The 25,460-nt window shown below is 40.3% G+C and overlaps 1 protein-coding gene across 9 annotated transcripts in view; it reads right to left on the bottom strand.

Annotated features, from left to right (window-relative positions):
- LOC130905566 (R3H domain-containing protein 1-like) overlaps positions 1 to 25,460 on the bottom strand; it is a 184,190-nt gene that overhangs the window by 143,815 nt on the left and 14,915 nt on the right. Inside the window, exons 1-2 of one of the 9 annotated variants that reach the window (XM_057819118.1) lie at positions 1,956 to 2,812; positions 1,709 to 1,878 (exon numbers count right to left, since the gene is read on the bottom strand). The exons of 1 other annotated variant lie outside the window; for it this stretch is intronic. The gene's annotated coding sequence lies outside the window, so the exon portion shown is untranslated. Of the gene's footprint in view, positions 1 to 1,708; positions 2,813 to 25,460 lie in introns of those variants that run through there. 7 more of the 9 variants (XM_057819109.1, XR_009061121.1, XM_057819101.1 and 4 more) reach the window with 7 other exon arrangements.

Genomic DNA, 25,460 nt, shown 5'->3' with positions numbered 1-25,460 from the left:
AGCACTTTCATCCCCTGCTTCCCTTAATTTCAGGGCAGCAGAGCCCACGTCGTTTTAAGGAACTGCCAGCGAAACGGACGGGTAAATTAAGTGAAAAAGCATAAACGAGCCCTTAATTGCATGACGTGCTCTGCCTCCGGGTCACATATGGTGATGCGAGCACGGGACGCTGCGGTAGAGCCGGCATTAATAAATTACATTTGCAGCGGAGCATGTAGGTAATCCATTACCGGTCCCGGAGGAAAACTTCTTGGGAATATCAATCTGGGTGATTAACTCATTTGCTGCCATTGACGGCGCTAGACGTCCGATTTGTTCTGGATTGGAAAATGGATTGGATGTCTAACACTGTCAATGGCACTGAAACATGTGCAGTCTTCCCAGTTTAAATGAATTGGACGTCTGTTGTTGTCAATATTAATATAAATTAAACAATATGACTATGAAATCTTATTTTTAGAAAAAATAAGATTTGATTGATCTGCAATTGTTTTCAGTCATAAAAGATATAAAATATGATGATCAATAATTACAAAAAAAAAATATATATATATATAAGGGCTGTCAAAATTATCGCGTTAACGGGCGGTAATTAATTTTTAAAAATTAATCACATTAAAATATTTGACGCAGTTAACGCACAAATAGATTAAAATGACAGCACAGTGTCATGGCCACTTGTTACTTGTGTTTTTTGGTGTTTGTTGCCCTCTGCTGGCGCTTACGTGCGACTGATTTTATGGGTTTCAGCACCATGAGAATTGCGTAATTATTGACATCAACAATGGCGTGCAACTAGTTTATTTTTTGATTGAATTTTTTACCAATTTTATTAAAACAAAACATTAAGAGGGGTTTTAATATAAAATTTCTATAACTTGTACTAACATTTATCTTTTAAGAACTACAAGTCTTTCTATCCATGGATCGCTTTAACAGAATGTTAATAATAATGCCATCTTGTTGATTTGTTAAAATTAACTAATACAGTACTTATGTACAGTATGTTGAATGTATTTATCCGTCTTGTGTCTTATCTTTCCATTCAGACAATAATTTACAGAAAAATATGGCATATTTTAGAGATGGTTTGAATTGCGATTAATTACGATTTAATAATTTTTAAGATGTGATTAACTCGATAAAAAAATTTAATTGTTTGACAGCCCTAATGTATATAAAAATTTGTAATTGAACCTTGGTGTCCACATATGTGAAAAGCGAATTTTGGTTCATGCAGGCTACAGTTGTGAACCTATTAAATTGCTGTTTTTTCAGATTAGCAAAAATAATATCTTAATCTATTAACAGACACAATAAAACTGAGAAAACTCACATGCAAGTTATACACTGCGTTGCCTCGTGAGAACATAAGTTGAAAAGTCTGCAGTAGTCATTTAAAAGTCCATTTGCACCTGCTGGAAAATAAGGAAGAGTGAGACCTTTTACTGGCTCATTTTGTTCGATTATTCCGTTTTGAAAAACAAAGCTCGGGTAGGTTTTGAGAAGACTGGCTGAGCGACGCTGTCCTAATATAGCATGGAAAATATCACTTCAACAACACACTTGCTCCAACTCTAGCACAGATATCACAAAGGCAGAGGAATATATACTAATACATATCTTGTAGAATCGACGGATTTCTAAATGAATTAACCTAAAGTATAATAATGGCAAAGAATGTGCTGCAGGAAACAGCTGAACCTACCTGCCCTCCGTCCCCAGCGTAACTCGTCTCTTTAGCTTCCATTGTGTACAGGAGGCACTAAAAGCTGGAGAAGAGGCTGGAGTCGCCTCCCAGCTCGCTCCTCCGGCAGCTGCCGGCTGCCTCCTGCACTCGCGCAAAAGAGTGAGCGTGTGGGAAGGGGAGAAGGGGATCTAAAAGAAGAGGGAGAAGGGGAGTGGGTGTCACAAAGAGGGAGGGAGGGAAGGATGCTGCGCAAGCACAAGTCTACCTGCCACAACCCATCAAGCCAACCAGCCTTGGAGACAGCGCCAAATCAACAGCTGGCCCCCGTGTGATGTCAGAGCCCAAATAGCCAGTCACAGCGGCCGAGGCTACGGAGGGCTGTATGAACCAAAGTCGGCGTCTAAATGGGTCTCTTCATTAGCTACTCTGCTTTAGGATGGAGGCGGGGGAAGCGAAAGAGAAGGAAAGGGCATTCGGGGACATGGAAGAGATAGAATGAGGCGGCAGAGACAGAGAAAGAGGGAAAAGAGAGCGAAGCAAACCTGCATTGAAGGAGAGTGGACAGTAACCGCACGACTACGGCCTGCTAGGTGCTCAAACAGCAGGTGGAGAGTCGATGGGGAGGCGTTGGCCGCTGAGAGGCCGAGCTGTTCACTGGGCTAGCGTCCCAATAAAGCTGGCACCCTGCTTCTCACACAAGTCCACCAGGCTACGGCTAATCCTACTTGACTCAAAGGACCTGAAATACCGCCCGGCGCACATGCTGAACGGAGACATTCTGTAAGAAGGCAATCTACTTGAAGCAAATTACAAGCTTAATGGATCTGCTGGAAACAATTTTCTGCCTGTACATAATGAGAGCAGACCAGTGACCTCCTCCATTTCATCGCAATGCGCCTTTAATCACTTCGTAGCATCTAATTGGGAAAATAATTACGGATCACGGCATGGCGGGGAGTCTTAATTTCATTAAAATATCTAATATTGTGAAAAGATGGATCTAGGAATAGGTTTATTTAATCACAAGTTTGACTGGGATGGCTGGCATTCCTCATGTTTCAATGCCATTGACGGCGAAAGGCGTCTAATCCATTTTGAGTGCGAAGCGCTGGTAGCAATCATATATTTTTTTTAGTAAATACTGTACTTTCCGCAACATATGGCGCTTCGGAGTATCGAAGTCACACCTTCAATGAATAGCCTATTTTAAAACTAACTTTTAATTAGGGCTGTCAAAATTATCGCGTTAACGGGTGGTAATTAATTTTTTGAATTAATCACGTTAAAATATTTGACGCAATTAACGCACATGTCCCGCTCAAACAGATTTAAATGACAGTAGAGTGAAATGCCCACTTGTCAATTGTCTTTTATGGAGTTTTGCCGCCCTCTGCTGGCGTTTGGGTGCGACTGATTTTATAGGCTTCAGCACCCATGAGCATTGTGTAAGTAATTATTGACATCAACAATGACGGGCTACTAGTTTATTTTTTTGATTGAAAATTTTAAGAATTTTATGAAAACGAAAACATTAAGAGAGGTTTGAATATAACATTTCTATAACTTGTTCTAACATTTATCTTTTAAGAACTACAAGTCTTTCTATCCATGGATCGCTTTAACAGAATGTTAATAATGTTTATGCCATCTTGTTGATTTATTGTTATAATAAACAAATACAGTCCTTATGTACCGTATGTTGAATGTATATATCCATCTTGTGTCTTTCCATTCCAACATTTTACAGAATATATATTTAACTTACAGAAAAATATGGCATATTTTATAGATTGTTTGAATTGCGATTAATTAAGATTAATTAATTTTTAAGGTGTAATTAACTCGATTAAAAATTTTTATCGTTTGACAGCCCTACTTTTAATATATAGGGTGCACTGCATTATAAGGTGCAGTAGTAGTATTAGCAGTATTGGTTGGTGTTGCGTTATACATCCACTGGATGGTGCTGCGCTAAAGGAAATGTCATGGCTTTATTAACCAGTATTCATCCATATAGGCCAGTCTGGCCTGGGGGCCAAATGCGGCCCGTGGTCAAATTTCATCCGGCCTCCAGCCTCTTTCATAAAATCAATGACGTCTGACCCACACACAGACTTAATAAATTGGTCGGCAGTACTGCTACCAGCATATGAAATAGCTTACACACTAAATGCTGCTCATCATTTACCCACTAAAAGGCACCAGCACTCTAAGCAACATTACCCCGTGTGACTTTTTACTCCCAATTTTCTAAAATGGCAACAATCAACAAAGAAAAGAAAGTTGACTGCGACGGCCGAAGCTTCAAGAATAGGTGGAAATTGGACTACTTCTTCTCTAAAATACGCAACAACTGTGTCTCCCTCAATTGCAAAGAGACACTCGCTGTTTTTAAAGAGTTCAATGTGAGGCGATATGACCACAAGACACACTGACTAGGGGTGTGACAAAATATCGAAATGGTGATATATCGTGATACTATGTATCCCAAAAGGTTATCGATATGCTCCTGACAAGAATCGAGATATTGTTTTAAATAGGGTTGAGATCTGGGCTATTTGCAGGTCATGACATTGACTGGATGAGTCTTTCTCCAAGGAATGATTTAACAGTTTCAGTTCTGTGGCATGATGCATTGTCATCTTGGTAAATGACAAACATATTTTCAATTGAAGGGATAAGAAAGCTGTCTAAAATGTCAATGTAAAACTTGTGCATCTTATTTAGAAGATTTAACAACAGCAATCTCGTCAGTGCCTTTGCCTGACATGCCGCCCCATATCATCAAGGACTGAGGGAATTTTGATGTTTTCTTCAGGCAGTCATCTTTGTAAATCTCACTGGAACGGCACCAAACAAAAGTTCCAGCATCATCACCTTGTCAAGAATCTGCATTGGACAAGGTGTCAAGAGTCAAGAATCTGCATTGGACAGGGTGATGATGCTGGAACTTTTGTTTGGTGCTGTTCCAGTGAGACCTTAAATGGCACAAAATTACCTAACTGCCTGGATTTGACTGCCACTGACAGCAATAGACGTTCAATCCGTTTGAAGTGGGAGGGATGGCAGCGAATGAACTCGCTACCACCCTCCCAGTTAAAATGGATTGGACGTCTACTAGTGATAAACTACTTCCAAATCACACTAGAAGCTTGTTTTTCTGTTAATTACTTGTTTGTAGAATATCCTAGAATGATTTCTCAACCAATGTATCGATAATCATTGTATCGCCATATCGTCAGATCATCGTTATCGTGAGCTTTGTATCGCAAATCGTATCGTATCGTGAGGTACCAAGAGGTTCCCACTCCTAACACACGACAGGATTACAGGGAAGATACATCGCAAGAAATTGAAGCAACTTGAAGCTAGTTTAATTTTACAGCAGCGGTATTTCGCGAGAGCCCAAGACTTGAAAGAGAACGCCAAAAAGGCTAGTTGCGAGAATGTTGAAATTATTAATAAAAACAATAATAAAGCAAATGTCACACAAATAATGGCTTGCTAAAATTTGCTTAAATATATTTTTCTATGTAAAGGACGTCAGCCAAGGTCGGCCCCCACATTTTTACCACACTAAATCTGGCCCCCTTTGAAAAAAGTTTGGACACCCCTGATATAGGCTATAAGGCGTATCGGATTATAAGGTGCACCTTCAATTTACTGGTGCACAATAATTATTGCTCCGATAATTATCGGTCCCATAATAGGAATTATGATGTCATCCCGATAAATCCAATAACATTTATTATAGAATCGATAATATGTACTGTTCTGGCTCTGCAGTTTACACAATAGTATGGAAAATCAGTTGACCATTTGCGGGGCATTGCTCCCACCTGCTGGTCAGAATAATTCAATGCACCTATTTTTTGCGGTGTCTAGCGGTAGCATTGACAGTCATGAATGCTTTCTGTCACGTCTCCGCCTCAGAAATATACGTAAGTATTTTATGTTTACTAGTACATATGGATGTGCAAAATATGTTTACTTCTGTGGTGAAGGGTCATATGTACAGAACTTCATAAGTTGTGTTATAGAAGCCAGCCAATGCTTTAGTAGCTCAAGCTAGTGCTATGCTATACATATAATAGTTGTGTATTGTACAGTTTGTTGTATATTGAGTATTGAATATGTGTATTTTTCTGTTGTACTTTCACAATATTAAGACGAGTGTCTTCCCATAAAAGCAAGCCTTGTGGTTTATGGAAGTGCATTCATTCTTAGCTGGCTGTCGGGCAATGCAGAAGTGAAACGCACTGTTTTGTTCATGTCATTATGAAAAATCTGATTAGATCAAAGGCAAATCTATGTTGAATCCACCACTATTTTTTTTTAACCTCCAGGTGTTCAAAAACTGAGGTTATACATTTAAAAAATTACATATTTATTATCGGTTATCGATATCGGTATCGGCTTTGAGGAGCAGGAAGTTATTGAAATCGGTTTTAAAAAATTGATATCGTGCACCCCTACTTCAATTAATGGCCTATTTGAAAACTTTTCATATATAGGGCACACAGCATGATAAGGCACAGTTGTAATAGTGGTAGTAGTAGTCTGCATTATACATCCACTAGATGGTGCTGCGCTAAAGGATATGTCTTGCCATGTTTAACGAATATTGATCCATATATAAGTAGGGTTGGGCATCGTTTGAAATTGATCGATTCCGGTTCCATGTTTCGATTCCGGTTCCGAACGATTCCCGAGTTCGATCCTTTTAAAAGGCAGGGTCAAAAAAAAAACAAAAAAAAAAAAACAAAAAAAAAAGGCACGATCAAAAAATCTATAGTTTAAAAATTTATTCATTTATATTAACTCATTTGCTCCCAAAAACGTATAAATACGTTCTATTTTTAATTGTTTAATTGTCCCAAAGACGTATTTATACGTCTTTAACGTTTTTTTTTTTTTTTCCATAAGAGACATCTCTGGGTTCTGATTCAACTGAGTTCCAAAGCACAAAGCTGAAAATCCATTTTAAAGCAATAAAACTGGCCACCGGAGGGCAGTAGCGCATTTGGTAAGACCCGCAGCCCGATTCAACGGCAACGAACGGCTGGGCAGCACGGCCGGTGCGCCGGCGGAGGGATGCCAGGCGGCGGACGACCGAGCAGAACGACCGGGATCACCAGTGCAGCGGACAATGTCGTTGAGTCCGTGCTGCTCGCCGAGCAGACCCCACAGAGACTAAAAAAAAAATCCATCTTTATGAGACTGGCGGCAATGAGGGAAAAGTTTACCCGGCTGTCGCAGCGACAACAACGTCCTCTCTCAATTAGTTATGTGTAAATAAATTGTTACTTTGCTAACAAAAGCTCTATTTGTCTTTTTGTTTATGTTCTTTTGTAAAGGGAAAATATTATTCAGATGTTTGGGATGTAACTAAAGCAAAAAATAGCTGTGTTGAAGTCAAAGCTATGTTTTAAATGTATGCTTTCACAAAAAGCTCAATTTCTCTTTTTCATCAGGAATTGGAAAATTGCTCAAACTAAGCTATTTTCTAATGATGATTTCTAAAGAATGGAAAACGATATGAACTTACTTTTTTTCCTGCTGAAAGAAGAGAGTAATCTTTCTTTTGGTGGGTTCCATGTTTGTATAGCAATAGAACAGAATTTTCTGTGGGCCTTGCAAAATCAGTCAAAATCCAGTAAAACGGCCGGAGTGAAGGGCCTTGCTCCGGTGAAAATGGCCAGGAGTGAATGAGTTAATGTTCTTGTTTTGATAAATTTTGTAAAAATTTCTAAATTAAAAAAATAGATTAGTAGCTCGCCCCTTGTTGTTGACGCCGCAGGGCTGTGACGTCACATGGCCACACTGCCGTACTTCACAGTGTCACTCTTTAACCATGTAAGCTACTGATTCAAATACACCAATAGGTGTCAATGGCGACTTTTAAATTAATAAGAGAGAGAGTTCAAGCAAATGAGTGCGTTTTGTCCCTCGACTGAGACCGTAGTTTCCTGTTGAGTGCGGGTCCATTGTGATTTACGTTCATTTGAGTGTTGTCTTCACAACAAACAAGACTCCTGATAATGGCTTCCAGCATCATAGTTTGTATATTGTAACTAGATATTGCCATCCAGTGTATTTGTTGAGCTAAATGAATTGCTAAAATGTTTAGAGTTTGACCTAAGTCTGAGTACGTTTTATTTTGCGTATCTGTTTTGATTGTGAATGCCATTTCTCTTTGCATTGTTGTTTAACTGTGTGAGAATAGGGCCTCATTAATACAGATTAGGGCTACAGCTATCGAATATTTTAGTAATCGAGTAATCGACTGAAAATTGTATCGATTAATCGAGTAATCGGATAAAACATTTTTAGGTGAAGAGCAATTATGAATCTACATGAGAAAACAAGACATTTCCTCTAATATTGAACCATTTTCAGTCAATCCATGTCTTTATTTTCGATGTACCATGTTGAAAACAGCCAACAATTGCATCTCAGATGTAACTAGAATTAAAAAAAAGACTAATTCACTGCTTTCACTCAAAAAACCTTTAGATATTATTAAAAAAAAAATATATATATATATATATACAGTGATACCTCAGCTCACGAACATAATTGGTTCCCAGAAAGTGTGTGTGAGGCGAAAAGTTCGTCTTCCGAACATTTATTTCCCATAAGAAACCATTAAAATGAGAATAATCCGTTCCCAGGTCCCCATAAAACATAATTTTCTACTAAATAAGCCTCAAAACTACACAAAAATATACCTTATTTTATGTATAATAAATGTGCTATTGTATTATAGTTAAAGAAATAAACTGTACTGTATAATAAAGTCGTTTTATTTACCTTTGTGATGGTAGTTGATGGCTTGATGGAATGGAGTGGGAGGAGGAGGGAGGGAAGGAGTTACTGTTTAGAAGGACAGTGTTACCGGCAAAGTGCGCAGTTAGCGTAGACTCCACTGCTGTGCCCCCCACATGCTTTTGGTTGTTAATAAAAGTTCCCACAAAAAGCCATCCGACGCCTCTGGGTGTTTGTATGCACGCCGGCCGCCACCTTTCTGGAGAGGAAATCGGGCGAACCGAAGACAACCGACGACAACGAGCCAACGTGACTCGCCGGTCCACTTCTCACTACGGTGGGAAGCTGAAAGCACCGCCAATTACCAGTCGAGGGCGAATTGGTAACACGAGTCACCTTCCATAAGGACTGTAGGTAACTCTTTTTCGGTCCTATAATAGCAAAAGTACACTCAATATGGTCCAAAATGTCTATCAAACACAAACCACGTCCGCACTCAACGAAAGTGAGGGGACGAACTGGGACGCCGTGAGCATGCGTCAGCTTCTCGTGGCGCTTTTCGACCGCGTGAATTGGTTCGTCCGCCGAAAACTAGTTCGTCAGCAGAGACTATATGCTCGCGAATTTAATGTTCTTGAGGCGAAAAGTTTGTGAGCTTAAGCGTTCGTGAGCTGAGGTATCACTGTATATACCTAAAAATGCCGTTACGCTTGATAACACACATCACTGAAAAGTTAGGATTTTTTCACACGTGTTTCAATTGAATTTCTATTTGTGTCAAGCTATGTTTAAGATCTGGTTAAGCTTTAAGTTAGTCTAAACTGTAAGTCCTTATAGGGTTTTGAGTTTTTTCAGTGTTCAAAATAAATGTATGATACAGGCTGTATTGGAGCACATTAGGGACCAGTGCTACTTGGTGTTTTATCCAGCAATGACTACTGAGATAAAATTGATAGTTAGCATTATTAAGTTTTTATTTTACACCCTCATCACTCCACAGCGCTATGTTATGTTAAAGCCTGTATGTCAGACACGTTAGCCACGCAACAACAGTGGTCATAATTAATAGAAACCTAGCCCTCCGCTGGGTTAACGTTACGTGAGCGACTGACAGTAACGTTAATCTTATTTATTAGAGCTTAGCACTCTTTGTTAGCGCTTAGCGCACTACTGCTTTAAGATGGCGGCTGTTTAGTAACGCCGCTGACTCAGTCATTTCGCATCTAGTTCAACAACATACATGTGATATGTATGAGACGCATCAGATGCTACCTGCTACCGTCGTAGCATCATGCGGGCTAGTTTTTAGCAACGTCGGCGTCGTTTGTAGCGGCTGTCGGCTGCGGTAAGCTTTTTTTTTTTTTATTGCTTCTTCGTCTACGCACGTGACATCAGTGCGTTGTCCCGCATTAAAAGTAGTCCGAGCAAAATGTGGTGCTTAGAGCTGTCAAAATTAAACGATTACTTGAGGTGAAAAAAAATACTCGGATCAGTTTTTAAACACGAGTTGCTGGAGTATTCGTTTCAGCTCTAATACAGATTGACTCACTTTTCTTTTTGTGAACATTATTTTTGGAGAGATATATTTAGGGCCCGAGCACTAGGCGTGCGAAGGCCCTATTGTAATGCAAAGGATTATTATTATTATTATTCTTCTTTTTTCAGGGCAAATGAAAATGGCCAATTTGGAGGCCTGAACATGCACGAAAAGTCACCAAAATTTGCACATACGTGCAGATTCGCGTAAAATTTGATAATCTTGCGTCGTTTTGAAAGAATGTCAAAAAATGGCTCAGTGGCGCCCCCTTGACCCTTAAAATTTTCAAAAAGGCCTCTCCTCTCAGGTTTTCAACGTAGAGCGATGAAATTTGGGGAGTAGATACCTTATGCCTAACTGTTCAAAAAAGCCTCTTGCACCCATATTCCAAATCCGACAGGAAATCGGATATTTTGGATCAAATGTGAAATTTTTTCGGTTCACAGTTGGAGTTTACGTTTGGAGGCCTGAACATGCACGAAAACTCACCAAAATTTGCACATACATGCAACTTTGCGTAAATTTTGATAATCTACAAAAAAATGTAACAAAATCGCTCAGTGGCGCCCCCTTGAAATTTTCAAAAAGGCCTTTCCTATTAGGTTTTTTCAACGTAGAACGATGAAATTTGGTGAGTCGATACATTGCGTAAAACTGCTCCAAAAAGTCTCTTGCACCTATATTCCAAATCCAACAGGAAGTCGGAAATTTTGGATCAAATGTGAAATTTTATCGATTTACATTTGAGACCTTGTCGCTGAAGAAAATAGTTGGATCGTCTTCAAAATTGGTCAGACTATACAGGAGACATATGAGATCTTAAGTTTTCAAAATGGTGAGTTTTCATCCAAGGGTCTGGCCTGGGCGTAGTCCCAAAGTTGGCCATTTTTGGGCAAAACACCAAATTCAGAAAATGATTAAAAACTCCGTGATCCAACGTTCAATCTTTTTCATTTTTACCATGTTTATGAGATATCCCAGCCTGAACATGACTGCATTGAAATATTACCCATTAGGCCTAGCGCCCCTAGTGGAAACAGGAAATGGCCTTCTTTACGAGACAGGCTCCTCCTCCAAGGGAAAAAAATCTATTGACCTCAAACCTGTTTCAGGGGAGCCTCAAGACATGTGTTCAGGTGCCTGATGAAAAATATTGAGGTTTCGTTGAAGCGGAGAGGTCCAAACTGGAAGTGAAAATGACCGTCAACAATTTGTCTCGCCAAAAACTTTGAACAGTCATAACTCGGCAGATATGCAACATATCTGCGCCAAACTTTCCGTGTTTGTTGAGAGTCATACCCTGAAGGTTCTTGTAGGGGTCATTTGCATCAACTCTACAGTGCCAACTAGTGGCGACAGAAAGAAGTTTTAAAAAAGGCCTTTCCTACTGGGTTTTTTCAACATAGAACGAGGAAATTTGGGGAGTAGATACCTTATGCAAAACTGCTCCAAAAAGTCTCTTGCACCCATATTCCAAATCCAACAGGAAATCGGGTATTTTGGATCGAATGTGAAATTTTCATGGGTTCACAGTAAGAGTTTACATTTTGAGGCTTGAATATGCATAAAAACTCACCAAAATTTGCACATACATGCGGCTTTGCATAACGTTCAATAATCTTGCAACGTTACGAACACATGTAACAAAATGGCTCAGTGGCGCCCCCTTGAAATTTTCAAAAAGGCCTCTCCTTTTAGGTTTTTTCAACGTAGAGGGATGAAATTCGGAGAGTCGATACCTTGTACAAAACTGCTCCAAAAAGTCTCTTGCATGCATATTCCAAACCCAACAGGAAATCGGGTATTTTGGATTGAATGTGAAATTTTTATCGATTTACAGTGTGCACATTTTACACCTTGGCACCTAGGGAATTAGTTTGATCATTCTCAAAATTGGCGAGACTGTTCATGAGGCATATGAAATCTTAAGTTATCAAAATGGTGTGTTTTCATTCACGGGCCTGACCTGGGCGGGGTGCCAAAGTCGGCCATTTTTTCGCCAAAACACCAAATTCGGAAAATGACTGATAACTCCCTCATACAACGTTCAATCTATTTTAAATCTGGCATGTGTGTGAGGTATACCAGCCTGAGCAGGACTGGATTGAACATTTACCATTTGTGCCTGGCGCCTCCTAGTGGGAACAGGAAATGCCCTTTTTTACGGGACACACTCCTCCTCTAAAAGAAAAAATCAATCTACCTCAAACCTGCATAAGGGAAGCCTTAAGACCTGTCTTCAGCTGCCTGATGAAAAATATTGAAGTTTCGTTGAAGCGGAAGGGTCCAAACAGGAAAGTGAAAATGACTGTTAACAATTTTTCTCTCCAAAAACTTTGAACAGTCATAACTCGGCAGATATACAAGATATCTGCGCCAAACTTCCCGTGCTTGTTGAGAGTCATACCCTGAAGGGCCTTGTAGGGGTCATTTGCATCAACCCTACAGCGCCAACTAGTGGCGATAGAAAGTCACTCGTTTTTCCAAAACATGTCCAGTTCTTTTCAGGTTGGTCATTGTAGTTTCAAGACCTATTAAAATACTTATTTACGGCCAATGTCCACGTGTCTTTGTCTGTTGCCGTGACGACCCTTTGTTCGCCATTTAAAGGAAATCTTTTTTTTCAGAGACTCAGGCAGCTTATAGAGCCACAATATTTGGCACACTTGGTCGAATTGGCCCAGTTAGAAGATTAATTTTGGTTTTGAATAAGGGCTTGGCTGCACAGCTCAGTAGTGGCTCCTTTTTTGTAGTACTCTCTCCAATAGGAGTTTTTATCTCTTGGGTGTGGGAATGTAAATAGGCGATTTTCGAGCATGTTAGGTTCTAATGAGATGATTAGAGAGGAGGATCTGCCACCACCCTGACCTGCACACAGTCCGAGTTGCGTGACGTCCGAGTTGCGCTAGATTGCGAGGGCCCGTTCAGTCCTGCTTCCAGGCCTAGTTATTATTATTCTTCTTTTTTCAGGGTAAATGAAAATGGCCAATTTGGAGGCCTGAACATGCACGAAAAGTCACCAAAATTTGCACATACGTGCCGCTTTGCGTAAATTTCGATAATCTTGTGTCGTTTTGAAAAAATGTCAAAAAATGGCTCAGTGGCGCCCCCTTTACCCTTAAAATTTTCAAAAAGGCCTCTCCTCTCAGGTTTTCAACGTAGAGCAATGAAATTTGGGGAGTAGATACCTTATGCCTAACTGTTCAAAAAAGCCTCTTGCACCCATATTCCAAATCCAACAGGAAATCGGATATTTTGGATCAAATGTGAAATTTTTATCGGTTCACAGTTGGGGTTTACATTTGGAGGCCTGAACATGCACGAAAACTCACCAAAATTTGCACATACATGCAACTTTGCGTAAATTTTGATAATCTACAAAAAAATTTAACAAAATCGCTCAGTGGCGCCCCCTTGAAATTTTCAAAAAGGCCTTTCCTATTAGGTTTTTTCAACGTAGAACGATGAAATTTGGCGAGTCGATACATTGTGCAAACCTGCTCCAAAAAGTCTCTTGCACCCATATTCCAAATCCAACAGGAAGTCGGAAATTTTGGATCAAATGTGAAATTTTATCGATTTACATTTGAGACCTTGTCGCTGAAGAAAATAGTTGGATCGTCTTCAAAATTGGTCAGAGTATTCAGGAGACATATGAGATCTTAAGTTTTCAAAATGGTGTGTTTTCACTCAAGGGTCGGGCCTGGGCGTGGTCCCAAAGTCGGCCATTTTTGGGCAAAATACCAAATTCAGAAAATGATTAAAAACTCCGTGATACAACGTTCAATCTTTTTCATTTCTAGCATGTATATGAGATATCCCAGCCTGAACACGACTGCATTGAAATATTACCCATTAGGCCTGGCGCCCCCTAGTGGGAACAGGAAATGGCCTTCTTTACGAGACAGGCTCCTCCTCCAAGGGAAAAAAATCTATTGACCTCAAACCTGTTTCAGGGGAGCCTCAAGACATGTGTTCAGGTCCCTGATAAAAAATATTGAGGTTTCGTTGAAGCGGAGAGGTCCAAACTGGAAGTGAAAATGACCGTCAACAATTTGTCTCGCCAAAAATTTTGAACAGTCATAACTCGGCAGATATGCAACATATCTGCGCCAAACTTTCCGTGTTTGTTGAGAGTCATACCCTGAAGGTTCTTGTAGGGGTCATTTGCATCAACTCTACAGTGCCAACTAGTGGCGAAAGAAAGAAGTTTTAAAAAAGGCCTTTCCTATTGGGTTTTTTCAACATAGAGCAAGGAAATTTGGGGAGTAGATACCTTATGCAAAACTGCTCCAAAAAGTCTCTTGCACCCATATTCCAAATCCAACAGGAAATTGGGTATTTTGGATCGAATGTGAAATTTTCATGGGTTCACAGTAAGAGTTTACATTTGGAGGCTTGAATATGCATAAAAACTCACCAAAATTTGCACATACATGCGGCTTTGGATAACGTTCGATAATCTTGCAACGTTACGAAAAAATTTAACAAAATGGCTCAGTGGCGCCCCCTTGAAATTTTCAAAAAGGCCTCTCCATTTAGGTTTTTCTAACATAGAGTGATGAAATTTGGAGAGTCAAAACTTTGTGCAAAACTGCTCCAAAAAGTCTCTTGCACACACATTCCAAATCCTACAGGAAATCGGGTATTTTGGATTGAATGTGAAATTTTTATCGATTTACAGTGTGCACATTTTACACCTTGGCACCTAGGGAATTAGTTTGATCATTCTCAAAATTGGCGAGCCTGTTCATGAGGCATATGAAATCTTAAGTTATAAAAATGGTGTGTTTTCATTCACGGGCCTGACCTGGGCGGGGCGCCAAAGTCGGCCATTTTTTCGCCAAAACACCGAATTCGGAAAATGACTGATAACTCCCTCATACAACGTTCAATCTATTTTAAATCTGGCATGTGTGTGAGGTATACTAGCCTGAGCAGGACTGGATTGAAAATTTACCATTTGTGCCTGGCGCCTCCTAGTGGGAACAGGAAATGCCCTTTTTTACGGGACACACTCCTCCTCTAAAGGGAAAAAATCAATCTACCTCAAACCTGCAAAAGGGAAGCCTTAAGACCTGTGTTCAGGTGCCTGATGAAAAATATTGAAGTTTCGTTGAAGCGGAGGGGTCCAAACAGGAAAGTGAAAATGACTGTCAACAATTTTTCTCTCCAAAAACTTTGAACAGTCATAACTCGGCAGATATACAACATATCTGCGCCAAACTTCCCGTGCTTGTTGAGAGTCATACCCTGAAGGGCCTTGTAGGGGTCATTTGCATCAACCCTACAGCGCCAACTAGTGGCAATAGAAAGTCACTCGTTTTTCCAATACATGTCCAGTTCTTTTCAGGTTGGTCATTGTAGTTTCAAGACCTATTAAAATACTTATTTACGGCCCATGTCCACGTGTCTCTGTCTGTTGCCGTGACGACCCTTTGTTCGCCATTTAAAGGAAATATTTTTTTTCAGAGACTCAGGCAGCTTATAGAGCCACAATAGTTGGCACACTTGGTCGAATTGGCCCAGTTAGAAGATTAATTTTAGTTTTGAATAAGGGCTTGGCTGCACAGCTCAGTAGTGGCTCCTTTTTTGTAGTACTTTCTCCAATAGGGGTTTTTATCTCTTGGGTGTGGGAATGTAAATAGGCGACTTTCGAGCATGTTAGGTTCTAATGAGATGATTAGAGAGGAGGATCTGCCACCGCCCTGACCTGCACACAGTCCGAGTTGCGTGACGTCCGAGTTGCGCTAGATCGCGAGGGCCCGTTCAGTCCTGCTTGCAGGCCTAGTTAGGGCCCGAGCACTAAGCGTGCGAAGGCCCTATTGTTTTGCAAAGGATTATTATTATTATTATTATTATTATTATTATTATTAGGGCCCGAGCACTGAGCGTGCGAAGGCCCTATTGTTTTGCAAAGGATTATTATTATTATTATTATTATTATTATTAGGGCCCGAGCACTAAGCGTGCGAAGGCCCTATTGTTTTGCAAAGGATTATTTTTTTTTTTATTTTTTTTATTTTTTTTTTTTTTCAGGGCAAATGAAAACGGCCAATTTGGAGGCCTGAACATGCACGAAAAGTCACCAAAATTTGCACATACGTCCGGAAAATTGTAAATTTCGATAATTTTGCAACGTTGCAAAAAAATATAACAAAATGGCTCAGTGGCGCCCCCTTGAAATTTTAAAATTGGCCTATAACATTAGGGTCTGTCAGCGTAGAGCAATGAAATTTGGGGGGTCTATACCTTGTCCAAAACCGCTCCAAAAAAGCATTTACACGCATATTCCAAACCCAACAGGAAATCGGTTATTTTGGATCAAATATGAAATTTTTATCGATTTACAGGGTGCACATTTGAGACCTTTTCGCCGAGGGAGTTAGTTGGATCATCTTCAAAATTGGTGAGACTGTTCAGGAGACATATGAAATCTTAAGTTTTGAAAATGGTGCGTTTTCATTCACGGGTCTGACCTGGGCGTGGTGCCAAAGTCGACCATTTTTTCGGCAAAATGACAAATTCAGTAAATGACTTATAGTTCCTTGACACAACGTTCAATCTTTTTCATATTTGGCATGTATGTGTGGTATCCCACCCTTAACACGAGTGCATTGAAATATTACCCATTAGGTCTAGCGCCCCCTAGTGAGAACAGGAAATGCCTTTTTTTACGAGACAGGTTCCTCCTCCAAGGGAAAAAAATCTGTTGACCTCAAACCTGCATCAGGGGAGCCTTAAGACCTGTGTTCAGGTGCCTGATGAAAAATATTGAGGTTTTGTTGAGGCGGAGGGGTCCAAACAGGAAAGTGAAAATGAACGTCAACAATTTGTCACGCAAAAAACTTTGAACAGTCATAACTCGGCAGATATACAACATATCTGCGCCAAACTTCCCGTGTTTGTTGAGAGTCATACCCTGAAGGTTCTTGTAGGGGTCATTTGCATCAACTCTACAGTGCCAACTAGTGGCGACAGAAAGAAGTTTTAAAAAAGGCCTTTCCTATTGGGTTTTTTCAACATAGAGCAAGGAAATTTGGGGAGTAGATACCTTATGCAAAACTGCTCCAAAAAGTCTCTTGCACCCATTTTCCAAATCCAACAGGAAATCGGGTATTTTGGATCGAATGTGAAATTTTCATGGGTTCACAGTAGGAGTTTACATTTGGAGGCTTGAATATGCACAAAAACTCGTAAAAATTTGCACATACATGCGGCTTTAGATAACGTTCGATAATCTTGCAATGTTACGAAAAAATGTAGCAAAATGCCTCAGTGGCGCCCCCTTGAATTTTTCAAAAAGGCGTTTCCTATTAGGTTTTTTTGACAGAGAGTGATGAAATTTGGGGAGTCGATACCTTGTGCAAAACTGCTCCAAAAAGTCTCTTGCACCCGTATTCCAAATCCAACAGGAAATCGGGTATTTTGGATCGAATGTGAAATTTTTATCGGTTCACAGTAGGAGTTTACATTTGGAGGCTTGAACATGCACGAAAACTCACAAAAATTTGGACATACATGTGGCTTTGCATAACGTTCAATAATCTTGCAACGTTACGAAAACATGTAACAAAATGGCTCAGTGGCGCCCCCTTGAAATTTTCAAAAAGGCCTCTCCATTTAGGTTTTTTCAACGTAGAGGGATGAAATTCGGAGAGTCGATACCTTGTACAAAACTGCTCCAAAAAGTCTCTTGCATGCATATTCCAAACCCAACAGGAAATCGGGTATTTTGGATTGAATGTGAAATTTTTATCGATTTACAGTGTGCACATTTTACACCTTGGCACCTAGGGAATTAGTTTGATCATTCTCAAAATTGGCGAGACTGTTCATGAGGCATATGAAATCTTAAGTTATCAAAATGGTGTGTTTTCATTCACGGGCCTGACCTGGGCGGGGTGCCAAAGTCGGCCATTTTTTCGCCAAAACACCGAATTCGGAAAATGACTGATAACTCCCTCATACAACGTTCAATCTATTTTAAATCTGGCATGTGTGTGAGGTATACCAGCCTGAGCAGGACTGGATTGAAAATTTACCATTTGTGCTTGGCGCCTCCTAGTGGGAACAGGAAATGCCCTTTTTTTACGGGACACACTCCTCCTCTAAAGGGAAAAAATCAATCTACCTCAAAGCTGCATAAGGGAAGCCTTAAGACCTGTCTTCAGGTGCCTGATGAAAAATATTGAAGTTTCGTTGAAGCGGAGGGGTCCAAACAGGAAAGTGAAAATGACTGTCAACAATTTTTCTCTCCAAAAACTTTGAACAGTCATAACTCGGCAGATATACAACATATCTGCGCCAAACTTCCCGTGCTTGTTGAGAGTCATACCCTGAAGGGCCTTGTAGGGGTCATTTGCATCAACCCTACAGCGCCAACTAGTGGCGATAGGAAGTCACTCGTTTTTCCAAAACATGTCCAGTTCTTTTCATGTTGGTCATTGTAGTTTCAAGACCTATTAAAATACTTTTTTACGGCCCATGTCCACGTGTCTCTGTCTGTTGCCATGACGACCCTTTGTTCGCCATTTAAAGGAAATATTTTTTTTCAGAGACTCAGGCAGCTTATAGAGCCACAATATTTGGCACACTTGGTCGAATTGGCCAAGTTAGAAGATTAATTTTGGTTTTGAATAAGGGCTTGGCTGCACAGCTCAGTAGTGGCTCCTTTTTTGTAGTACTCTCTCCAATAGGGGTTTTTATCTCTTGGGTGTGGGAATGTAAATAGGCGACTTTCGAGCATGTTAGGTTCTAATGAGATGATTAGAGAGGAGGATCTGCCACCACCCTGACCTGCACACAGTCCGAGTTGCGTGACGTCCGAGTTGCGCTAGATTGCGAGGGCCCGTTCAGTCCTGCTTGCAGGCCTAGTTATTATTATTATTATTCTTCTTTTTTCAGGGCAAATGAAAATGGCCAATTTGGAGGCCTGAACATGCACGAAAAGTCACCAAAATTTGCACATACGTGCGGCTTTGCGTAAAATTCGATAATCTTGTGTCGTTTTGAAAAAATGTCAAAAAATGGCTCAGTGGCGCCCCCTTGACCCTTAAAATTTTCAAAAAGGCCTCTCCTCTCAGGTTTTCAACGTAGAGCAATGAAATTTGGGGAGTAGATACCTTATGCCTAACTGTTCAAAAAAGCCTCTTGCACCCATATTCCAAATCCAACAGGAAATCGGATATTTTGGATCAAATGTGAAATTTTTATCGGTTCACAGTTGGAGTTTACATTTGGAGGCCTGAACATGCACGAAAACTCACCAAAATTTGCACATACATGCAACTTTGCGTAAATTTTGATAATCTACAAAAAAATTTAACAAAATGGCTCAGTGGCGCCCCCTTGAAATTTTCAAAAAGGCCTTTCCTATTAGGTTTTTTCAACGTAGAACAATGAAATTTGGTGAGTCGATACATTGTGCAAAACTGCTCCAAAAAGTCTCTTGCACCCATATTCCAAACCCAACAGGAAGCCGGAAATTTTGGATCAAATGTGAAATTTTATCGATTTACATTTGAGACCTTGTCGCTGAAGAAAATAGTTGGATCGTCTTCAAAATTGGTCAGACTATTCAGGAGACATATGAGATCTTAAGTTTTCAAAATGGTGAGTTTTTATCCAAGGGTCTGACCTGGGCGTGGTCCCAAAGTCGGCCATTTTTGGGCAAAACACCAAATTCAGAAAATGATTAAAAAATCCGTGATACAACGTTCAATCTTTTTCATTTCTAGCAAGTATATGAGATATCCCAGCCTGAACACGACTGCATTGAAATATTACCCATTAGGCTTGGCGCCCCCTAGTGGGAACAGGAAATGGCCTTCTTTACGAGACAGGCTCCTCCTCCAAGGGAAAAAAATCTATTGACCTCAAACCTGTTTCAGGGGAGCCTCAAGACATGTGTTCAGGTCCCTGATGAAAAATATTGAGGTTTCGTTGAAGCGGAGAGGTCCAAACTGGAAGTGAAAATGACCGTCAACAATTTGTCTCGCCAAAAATTTTGAACAGTCATAACTCGGCAGATATGCAACATATGTGCGCCAAACTTTCCGTGTTTGTTGAGAGTCATACCCTGAAGGTTCTTGTAGGGGTCATTTGCATCAACTCTACAGTGCCAACTAGTGGCGACAGAAAGAAGTTTTAAAAAAGGCCTTTCCTATTGGGTTTTTTCAACATAGAGCAAGGAAATTTGGGGAGTAGATACCTTATGCAAAACTGCTCCAAAAAGTCTCTTGCACCCATATTCCAAATCCAACAGGAAATCGGGTATTTTGGATCGAATGTGAAATTTTCATGGGTTCACAGTAAGAGTTTACATTTGGAGGCTTGAATATGCATAAAAACTCACCAAAATTTGCACATACATGCGGCTTTGGATAACGTTCGATAATCTTGCAACGTTACGAAACAATTTAACAAAATGGCTCAGTGGCGCCCCCTTGAAATTTTCAAAAAGGCCTCTCCATTTAGGTTTTTCTAACATAGAGTGATGAAATTTGGAGAGTCAAAACTTTGTGCAAAACTGCTCCAAAAAGTCTCTTGCACACACATTCCAAATCCTACAGGAAATCAGGTATTTTGGATTGAATGTGAACTTTTTATCGATTTACAGTGTGCACATTTTACACCTTGGCACCTAGGGAATTAGTTTGATCATTCTCAAAATTGGTGAGACTGTTCATGAGGCATATGAAATCTTAAGTTATAAAAATGGTGTGTTTTCATTCACGGGCCTGACCTGGGCGGGGCGCCAAATTCTTCCATTTTTTCGCCAAAACACCGAATTCGGAAAATGACTGATAACTCCCTCATACAACGTTCAATCTATTTTAAATCTGGCATGTGTGTGAGGTATACCAGCCTGAGCAGGACTGGATTGAAAATTTACCATTTGTGCCTGGCGCCTCCTAGTGGGAACAGGAAATGCCCTTTTTTACGGGACACACTCCTCCTCTAAAGGGAAAAAATCAATCTACCTCAAACTTGCATAAGGGAAACCTTAAGACCTGTCTTCAGGTGCCTGATGAAAAATATTGAAGTTTCGTTGAAGCGGAGGGGTCCAAACAGGAAAGTGAAAATGACTGTCAACAATTTTTCTCTCCAAAAACTTTGAACAGTCATAACTCGGCAGATATACAAGATATCTGCGCCAAACTTCCCGTGCTTGTTGAGAGTCATACCCTGAAGGGCCTTGTAGCGGTCATTTGCATCAACCCTACAGCGCCAACTAGTGGCGATAGAAAGTCACTCGTTTTTCCAAAACATGTCCAGTTCTTTTCATGTTGGTCATTGTAGTTTCAAGACCTATTAAAATACTTTTTTACGGCCCATGTCCACGTGTCTCTGTCTGTTGCCGTGACGACCCTTTGTTCGCCATTTAAAGGAAATATTTTTTTTCAGAGACTCAGGGAGCTTATAGAGCCACAATAGTTGGCACACTTGGTCGAAATGGCCAAGTTAGAAGATTAATTTTGGTTTTGAATAAGGGCTTGGCTGCACAGCTCAGTAGTGGCTCCTTTTTTGTAGTACTCTCTCCAATAGGGGTTTTTATCTCTTGGGTGTGGGAATGTAAATAGGCGACTTTCGAGCATGTTAGGTTCTAATGAGATGATTAGAGAGGAGGATCTGCCACCACCCTGACCTGCACACAGTCCGAGTTGCGTGACGTCCGAGTTGCGCTAGTTAGGGCCCGAGCACTAGACGTGCGAAGGCCCTATTGTTTTGCAAAGGATTATTATTATTATTATTATTATTATTATTATTATTATTATTATTCTTCTTCTTTTTTCAGGGCAAATGAAAATGGCCAATTTGGAGGCCTGAACATGCACGAAAAGTCACCAAAATTTGCACATACGTGCCGCTTCGCGTAAATTTCGATAATCTTGTGTCGTTTTGAAAAAATGTCAAAAAATGGCTCAGTGGCGCCCCCTTTACCCTTAAAATTTTCAAAAAGGCCTCTCCTCTCAGGTTTTCAACGTAGAGCAATGAAATTTGGGGAGTAGATACCTTATGCCTAACTGTTCAAAAAAGCCTCTTGCACCCATATTCCAAATCCAACAGGAAATCGGATATTTTGGATCAAATGTGAAATTTTTATCGGTTCACAGTTGGGGTTTACATTTGGAGGCCTGAACATGCACGAAAACTCACCAAAATTTGCACATACATGCAACTTTGCGTAAATTTTGATAATCTACAAAAAAATTTAACAAAATCGCTCAGTGGCGCCCCCTTGAAATTTTCAAAAAGGCCTTTCCTATTAGGTTTTTTCAACGTAGAACGATGAAATTTGGCGAGTCGATACATTGTGCAAAACTGCTCCAAAAAGTCTCTTGCACCCATATTCCAAATCCAACAGGAAGTCGGAAATTTTGGATCAAATGTGAAATTTTATCGATTTACATTTGAGACCTTGTCGCTGAAGAAAATAGTTGGATCGTCTTCAAAATTGGTCAGAGTATTCAGGAGACATATGAGATCTTAAGTTTTCAAAATGGTGTGTTTTCACTCAAGGGTCGGGCCTGGGCGTGGTCCCAAAGTCGGCCATTTTTGGGCAAAATACCAAATTCAGAAAATGATTAAAAACTCCGTGATACAACGTTCAATCTTTTTCATTTCTAGCATGTATATGAGATATCCCAGCCTGAACACGACTGCATTGAAATATTACCCATTAGGCCTGGCGCCCCCTAGTGGGAACAGGAAATGGCCTTCTTTACGAGACAGGCTCCTCCTCCAAGGGAAAAAAAACTATTGACCTCAAACCTGTTTCAGGGGAGCCTCAAGACATGTGTTCAGGTCCCTGATAAAAAATATTGAGGTTTCGTTGAAGCGGAGAGGTCCAAACTGGAAGTGAAAATGACCGTCAACAATTTGTCTCGCCAAAAATTTTGAACAGTCATAACTCGGCAGATATGCAACATATCTGCGCCAAACTTTCCGTGTTTGTTGAGAGTCATACCCTGAAGGTTCTTGTAGGGGTCATTTGCATCAACTCTACAGTGCCAACTAGTGGCGAAAGAAAGAAGTTTTAAAAAAGGCCTTTCCTATTGGGTTTTTTCAACATAGAGCAAGGAAATTTGGGGAGTAGATACCTTATGCAAAACTGCTCCAAAAAGTCTCTTGCACCCATATTCCAAATCCAACAGGAAATTGGGTATTTTGGATCGAATGTGAAATTTTCATGGGTTCACAGTAAGAGTTTACATTTGGAGGCTTGAATATGCATAAAAACTCACCAAAATTTGCACATACATGCGGCTTTGGATAACGTTCGATAATCTTGCAACGTTACGAAAAAATTTAACAAAATGGCTCAGTGGCGCCCCCTTGAAATTTTCAAAAAGGCCTCTCCATTTAGGTTTTTCTAACATAGAGTGATGAAATTTGGAGAGTCAAAACTTTGTGCAAAACTGCTCCAAAAAGTCTCTTGCACACACATTCCAAATCCTACAGGAAATCGGGTATTTTGGATTGAATGTGAAATTTTTATCGATTTACAGTGTGCACATTTTACACCTTGGCACCTAGGGAATTAGTTTGATCATTCTCAAAATTGGCGAGCCTGTTCATGAGGCATATGAAATCTTAAGTTATAAAAATGGTGTGTTTTCATTCACGGGCCTGACCTGGGCGGGGTGCCAAAGTCGGCCATTTTTTCGCCAAAACACCGAATTCGGAAAATGACTGATAACTCCCTCATACAACGTTCAATCTATTTTAAATCTGGCATGTGTGTGAGGTATACTAGCCTGAGCAGGACTGGATTGAAAATTTACCATTTGTGCCTGGCGCCTCCTAGTGGGAACAGGAAATGCCCTTTTTTACGGGACACACTCCTCCTCTAAAGGGAAAAAATCAATCTACCTCAAACCTGCAAAAGGGAAGCCTTAAGACCTGTGTTCAGGTGCCTGATGAAAAATATTGAAGTTTCGTTGAAGCGGAGGGGTCCAAACAGGAAAGTGAAAATGACTGTCAACAATTTTTCTCTCCAAAAACTTTGAACAGTCATAACTCGGCAGATATACAACATATCTGCGCCAAACTTCCCGTGCTTGTTGAGAGTCATACCCTGAAGGGCCTTGTAGGGGTCATTTGCATCAACCCTACAGCGCCAACTAGTGGCAATAGAAAGTCACTCGTTTTTCCAATACATGTCCAGTTCTTTTCAGGTTGGTCATTGTAGTTTCAAGACCTATTAAAATACTTATTTACGGCCCATGTCCACGTGTCTCTGTCTGTTGCCGTGACGACCCTTTGTTCGCCATTTAAAGGAAATATTTTTTTTCAGAGACTCAGGCAGCTTATAGAGCCACAATAGTTGGCACACTTGGTCGAATTGGCCCAGTTAGAAGATTAATTTTAGTTTTGAATAAGGGCTTGGCTGCACAGCTCAGTAGTGGCTCCTTTTTTGTAGTACTCTCTCCAATAGGGGTTTTTATCTCTTGGGTGTGGGAATGTAAATAGGCGACTTTCGAGCATGTTAGGTTCTAATGAGATGATTAGAGAGGAGGATCTGCCACCGCCCTGACCTGCACACAGTCCGAGTTGCGTGACGTCCGAGTTGCGCTAGATCGCGAGGGCCCGTTCAGTCCTGCTTGCAGGCCTAGTATTCTGGTTGTATCTTGACTATATGATACTTATGTTTGTTGCGAATAAGTTGCCGAAGCTTATTTCAACAAAAGGCGCGGTCCGCCTGTGTCCACTCTCCTTTCTCTCTGCCTTACACCCCACTGTGGATTAAAGGAAAACTACGGCGTCAGTCAAGGGACAAAACGCACTCATTGGCTTGATCCCTAATTAATTTAAAACTCGCCATTGACACCTTGTGGCGTATTTAAATCACTACCTTACATAATTTAAGAGTGACTTTAAAAAAAAAAAAAAAAAAAGTGACACGTGGAATTGCGGCAGCGTGGCCATGTGTCGTCACCGCGCTGCGACATTCACAACAATGGCGACCTACTAGTTAAAATAATTTTATATTTTATTGAAACGAAAACATTGAGGGGTTTTAATATCAAATCATTATAATTCATACTATGATTTATCTTTCAAGAGCTACATGCCATTCTATCCGTGGTTCCCTTTAAGCTTTTTTCACTTCATGTTACAAAAAACTATTAATCATACGAAATAATATCTACTGTAATAGATACATTATTGTGTTGTTGCAAGCAGGTTTTAACTAAGGTTGACTACAAATGTAAACAAAGGAAATACACGACGTAACAGAATAGTTTTTTTTTTCTTTTGAAATTGTTGTCCAGTGAAATCATTGTTCAATTGAAAATCATCGTAGCATGATCATATATCAGTGCCTATGACAGATGTCTAAACCACTTTGACTGGCAATCGAATGATCACTGCCAGCCCCTACCTGTCCAATGGATTGGACATCTATTGCCGTCAATGGCAGCCAAGGAGTCAAAAACATCCTTACTAATCACCAAG

Source organism: Corythoichthys intestinalis, chromosome 2, assembly GCF_030265065.1.
Source record: "Corythoichthys intestinalis isolate RoL2023-P3 chromosome 2, ASM3026506v1, whole genome shotgun sequence".
NCBI lineage: Eukaryota > Metazoa > Chordata > Actinopteri > Syngnathiformes > Syngnathidae > Corythoichthys > Corythoichthys intestinalis.
Note: the sequence above shows the minus strand (reverse complement) of the source record. Positions and strands in the feature narration are given on the sequence as shown.